The sequence below is a fragment of the Neoarius graeffei genome, chromosome 19, assembly GCF_027579695.1.
Source record: "Neoarius graeffei isolate fNeoGra1 chromosome 19, fNeoGra1.pri, whole genome shotgun sequence".
Taxonomy (NCBI): Eukaryota; Metazoa; Chordata; class Actinopteri; order Siluriformes; family Ariidae; genus Neoarius; species Neoarius graeffei.
In genome coordinates, this window is record NC_083587.1 from 60582903 (window position 1) to 60589399 (window position 6497).

Here is a 6497-nt window from a genome sequence, read left to right on the forward strand (position 1 = left end):
GTTGTTATCAGTGCTCAGTTCAGAAGCCTGCATCTCTGATTGTATGGGGTTGCATTAGTGCGTGTGGCATGGGCAGCTTACACATCTGGAAAGACACCATCAATACTGAAAGGTATATCCAGGTTCTAGAGCAACATATGCTCCCATCCAGACGACGTCTCTTTCAGGGAAGACCTTGCATTTTCCAACATGACGATGCCAAACCACATACTGCATCAATTACAGCATCATGGCTGCGTAGAAGAAGGGTCCGGGTACTGAACTGGCCAGCCTGCAGTCCAGATCTTTCACCCATAGAAAACATTTGGCACATCATAAAACAGAAGATACGACAAAAAAGACCTAAGACAGTTGAGCAACTAGAATCCTACATTAGACAAGAATGGGTTAACATTCCTATCCCTAAACTTGAGCAACTTGTCTCCTCTGTCCCCAGACGTTTACAGACTGTTGTAAAGAGAAAAGGGGATGTCTCACAGTGGGAAACATGGCCTTGTCCCAACTTTTTTGAGATGTGTTGTTGTCATGAAATTTAAAATCACCTAATTTTTCTCTTTAAATGATACATTTTCTCAGTTTAAACATTTGATATGTCATCTATGTTCTATTCTGAATAAAATATGGAATTTTGAAACTTCCACATCATTGCATTCCGTTTTTATTTACAATTTGTACTTTGTCCCAACTTTTTTGGAATCGGGGTTGTGTATATATATATATATATATATATATATATATATATGTGTGTGTGTGTGTGTGTGTGTGTGTATGCGTATATATGTGTCTGTGTTTGTATATAATTTTTTTTAACTCCTAGTATAGTTATGCTAACTTAAGAGTATACTTATTAATGATTAAAGATTTAAAGGCCAGTGGAAATTGGCCAGATGGGTTTGAGCCACCTGGAAGGAAATAGTAACTCATATTATCACTCTTTACAACTGTGGCAAGCAGAAAAGCATCTCAGCATGCAACAGCAGAAGAACACATTGGGTTCCACTCCTGCAGCCAAGAACAGGAATCTTAGAATCAAGAACAAGTCCCTGTTAAAGTGTGAGTGGATATGAATTCATGTTTTTGTGACGTTTCATCTGTTATTTTTCTAATTGCATTGTTTGAAGGAGTTGCTGTACAGATTTATGGGTATTAGATAGCATCGAAGATACTTCAATGATGCCTTCAACTGCAGTTTGAAGGCATCTTAGAAGACAGGAAATAAGAGTTTTATATGGTCCTTGATGCCTCGTTGTCATGCTTGACACCCTCCTGAGACAGCATTTTATTTTGCTCATTTCTTATACACGTTAAAAATTGTACATTTACTTCCTGTTTATCAGGTGAATTCAACCCCTTTAAGCACTCTTCCATGCTAACCAAACAAGCAGCATATCTTCTCCGAAAGCCATGGTTCAGTAGACAAACAGTACATCCCTGGTCTACTCATTTCCAGTTTGGCCTTTCAGTTCTTGCCACAACTTCCAGCTTGTTAGCGGATCTAGCCAATGTGCCGTCAGACAAGCTTTAACAAGCAATCTGAATCAACAAGCTTGTTTTCCTGTCCTCTGAGAGCGGCAAACTGACCTCCCGCTGCACTCCGAGCACCACCCTGCTGACAGAAGGTTGGAACTAAATCATGGCAGGCCCTGATCGGGATCAGTGCATCCTCATAACCATTGGCTAAACCTTTTGTCCTTTATGCACAGGAAAGTGCTAAAAATACCACAATAATGGAGTGAAGAGCACGGCTGCTCTCCGTTAATCCAGTTTGCACCTGGAATAATGACGGCCTGTGTTTATTCTGATTAAAAATTACTCTTCGTTTTCTATTTTCAGACTTTCCTGGTTAAATAAAGGTTAACCCGGCAATTATATCTGACATTTAATAAAGATTTAATAGGATGATTTGATGTCTAGACTTCATTATGAGGACAGGGTGAAGCAAGGGAACCAAAGATAGTTTTGACCCTGAGCTCTTTCAATGTCGGCAGCATCCTCTGTGTGCTGGGAAGAAGGAAAGCACTTGGCCACCAAACGCTCACTGTGCTGGCTGTCCTCCTGGTAGTTGTATTTGAGGTTTGCCAAGTCTACACACAAATCACTGACTGACAGAGCTCGAGAGTATATTAAATTATAAGAATTTGTACTACAGCACTGTTGGATTCTTCATTCTGACTGGTCAGGAATTGTTCATTAATTTTCCGTAATAGCAGCTCTGACTGTAATGCAGCTGCAAATGAAATCACAGGTTAATATTACATAATAAGCTTGTTTAAATACACTCACCGGCCACATTAACAGGAACTTGTTGTTGATTCTAAGATCCCTGCTCTTGGCTGCAAGAGTGGAACCCAATTTGGTCTTCTGTTTTGCTGTTGCATGCTGAGATGCTTTTCTGCTCACCACGGTTGTAAAGCGTGATTATATGAGTTACTACAGCCTTCCTAGCAAAAAATCTCGAATCAATTTGGCCATTTTCCTCTGACCTCTCTCATCAACAAGGCGTTTGTTTCCACCCACAGAACTGTCGCTCAATCACTCACTCAATGTTTTTTTTGTTTGTTTTTTGCGCCATTCTAGAGAGTAAACTCTATCTATCTATCTATCTATCTATCTATCTATCTATCTATCAGGGGTGATTTCTCAGAGACAACAAGGGAAGCCGAGCTTCCCCTAAAATTCTCTCCCCAAACTGCGGCGTCTACGACGTTGAATTCTCATTAAAACAATAACTTGCATAACATAATATATGCCCAAGATTGTTGTAGACTTCCCTAGGTGTGGGTGGAGCACAGAGGACGGCAGGACAGAGATCAGGTTCAACAAACAGTTTAATTGTTTCCACTTTTCAGGGGACACAAGAGGTTTTAACCAGACACACGCACACACACACACAGGTGTCTGGTTCGGGAGAGATCTCCTCTGCTCTCGCTCTCCCTCCCTAAATAGGGCGCGGTCCCTGGGAAGACACACAAACACAGGTTAATTGCTCTCAGGTGAAGTGAATCTGCCACTTACCTTCCCCGACTCCGCCCTCCTGTCACAGACCGGTGCTTGACCACGCCCCCGCTGCCACATACCCCCACCGCCCGACTCAGGCCGGGCAGCCGTCCGGCCCGCAGCCGACTCCCCCCCCCCTTGACGGGAGAGGAAGTCCGCCACGACCATCTGCGCCCCCGGCCTGTGGACCACCTTGAAATTAAAGGGTTGGAGCGCCAGATACCAACGGGTGATCCGCGCGTTGGCATCTTTCATGCGGTGGAGCCACTGGAGGGGCGCGTGGTCCGAACAGAGGGTGAAAGAGCGCCCCAGCAGGTAGTACCGGAGGGCGAGGACCGCCCATTTGATCGCCAGGCACTCCTTCTCAATCGTGCTGTAGCGCCCCTCACGCACTGACAGCTTCCGGCTGATGTATAGGACCGGGCGATCCTCCCCCTCCACCTGCTGGGACAAAACGGCCCCCAGCCCTCTGTCCGACGCATCCGTCTGTAACATAAAAGGGAGAGAGAAGTCAGGGGAGTGTAAAAGTGGCCCCCCACACAGTGCAGCCTTTACCTCAGAGAAAGCCCGCTGGCACTGCTCCGTCCACTGGACCGGATCTGGCGCCCCCTTTTTAGTGAGGTCAGTCAGCGGGCTGGTGACGTCCGAATAATTAGGTATAAACCTACGATAGTAGCCAGCCAGCCCCAGGAACTGTCTCACCCCCTTTTTGGTCTTGGGCCTCGGGCAGGCCGCAATCGCTGCTGTCTTATTAATCTGGGGACGCACCTGCCCGTTGCCCAAGTGGAAGCCCAGATACCGTACTTCCACCCGCCCAATCGCACACTTCTTTGGGTTGGCCGTGAGTCCCGCCCGTCTCAGCGACCTAAGGACGGCCCTCAGGTGTTGCAGGTGCCGCTGCCAGTCGTTACTATAAACGATAATGTCGTCCAGGTAGGCGGCCGCATAGGTGGCGTGGGGCCGGAGGACCCGGTCCATCAGCCGCTGAAACGTAGCGGGCGCCCCAAACAGCCCAAACGGAAGTGTGACGAACTGGTGTAAGCCGAACGGTGTGGAAAAGGCCGTTTTCTCCCGGGATAATGGAATCAAGGGGATCTGCCAATATCCCTTCGTTAAATCCAGTGTCGAGTAAAAGCGAGCCGTGCCTAGTCGATCGAGCAGCTCATCAATGCGAGGCATTGGGTACGCGTCGAATTTAGACACCGCGTTGACTTTTCTATAGTCCACACAGAACCGGACCGAGCCGTCGGCCTTGGGAACCAAGACCACCGGGCTGCTCCAGTCGCTGTGGGACTCCTCGACGATGCCCATTTCGAGCATGGCCTGAAGTTCTTCCCGAACCACCTTTTTTTTGTGTTCGGGTAGTCTATAAGGGCGGCTACGCACTACCACCCCCGGGGGTGTCTCTATGTGGTGTTCTATGACATAAACGTAGTGCCTTGATCAGTCAGAATCTCTTTCGGGATTCCAACTCGGGAGATGACGCGGAAGAGTGCCTCTGCAATACTGCGTGCTGAGATATTGCGCAGAGGCACTGCTTCCGGGTATCGCGTTGCATAGTCCACTAGAACTAATATAAAGCGGTACCCTCGTGCTGACCGATCTAATGGCCCGACGAGATCCATCCCAATTCTTTCAAACGGGGTCTCGATTAACGGTAGAGGGCGCAACGGCGCTTTTGGAATGGCCGCTGGATTTACTAACTGGCATTCGCGGCATGCCGTACACCACCTACGGACATCGCCGCGAATCCCCGGCCAATAGAATCGGGCCATTATTCGGGCTAGTGTTTTATCCTGCCCTAAGTGTCCAGCCATGGGATTAAAGTGAGCCGCCTGGAATACTAATTCCCGGCGGCTCTTTGGAATCAAAAGCTGCGTGACTCGCTCTTTAGTTTGAGTGTCCTGCGTCACTCGGTATAATCTATCCTTCATAATCGCGAAGTAGGGGAAGGACGGGGTGGCGTTCGGCTGGAGCGTTTGACCATCGATTACTCTCACTTGGTCAAACGCATGCCGCAGAGTCTCGTCTCGCGACTGCTCCAATGGGAAATCCGCGAGGGATTCCCCAATAGAGAGAGGAGGAGCCGGTGGCTCCTCACCCTGACGCGGAGATGACGTAGACGGCTCCGCGACAGCTGCTCCCGCCAAAACGACACCGGGACCTCCCCCTGTCAACTGGCAGGACCCACTCTCTACTAGGCGCGTCATTAAACCCCGAAATCCCGGCCAATCAGTCCCCAAAATTAACGAGTGGGTAAGGCGAGGATTAACCGCCGCCTTCACTATAAATTTTTCCCCTCTGAAAATAATGTGGACCGACACCAAAGGGTAGCTGTGAACATCCCCGTGCACACACAAAACCTTCACCCCTTGTGCTCCCCCCAATGCCTCGTTTTGAACCAGGCTTTGGCGAATTGAGGTCTGATTACAACCAGAATCCACCAATGCCTGATATGTAGCCCCTTGGATACTCACCGGTATGCGATACGCTCCGGCCCGATCGAGGGCGGCCTCTGGCGCGTCGGGGATCCGAACCACCGCGCCCACTTCCATTGCCGTGCACTGCTGTTGAAGGTGGTCCGGTTCCCCGCAGCGCCAGCAAACCGGCCCGGGCTTCCCCTCTGCACCGGTGCTCTGGGGCTCACTCACCTGAGGTGGGGGAGAGACAGACACAGAAGGGAGACACGGGAGGGCACCGCGGGTGCGGCGGGCCGGCAGGGGTGGTGCCGGCCCCCGCCTCCGCGGTGGGGGAATGGGGCGAGGACGGGACACAGAAGGAGGGGAGAGAGAGAGAGAAAGAGAAGAGGAGAGAAGAGATGTCGACATCCGCTGTCCTGCCGCCGAGACAGCCGCCAGATGATCCTCCGCCAGCTCGACTGCCTGATCCAGCGACGCCGGGCGGTGGCACTGGACCCACTCCGCGGCTCCTGCTGGTAAGCGGGCGACGAACTGTTCCAGTACCACCTGATCGACGATTCCCTCGGCGTCGCGATCTTCGGCCCTCAGCCACCGCCAGCAGGCGTCCCGGAGCTGCTGGCCGAACGCGAACGGGCTGCCGACTTCCTCCATCCGCAGCGCGCGGAAGCGCTGGCGCTGCTGCTCCGGCGTGCGCCCCACGCGCTGAAGGACAGCCCGGCGAAGGTCGGCGTAGGCCAGCCGGCGATCGGCGGGGAGCTGTAGTGCAGCCAGCTGCGCCTCTCCCGTCAGGAGGGGGAGGAGGCGCGCCGCGCGCTGCTCCATCGGCCACCCCGAGGCTTCAGCGACCTGTTCGAATAACGTGAAGAAAGCCTCGGGGTCATCCTGCGGGCCCATCTTAGTTAAGGTGAGGGGAGACGGGCCCGCGGCCGGAGCGCTGGTGGGCCCCGCCGACGCGAGGAGACGCCGGAACGCCTTGCGATCTTCTTGCTGGGCCAGCACCAGGGCATCGAAGCGCCGCTCTTGTTCCTTTCGGAGTGTGATGAGCGCCTGGTGCTGGCTTTGCTGAGCCGTGGCGAGGGC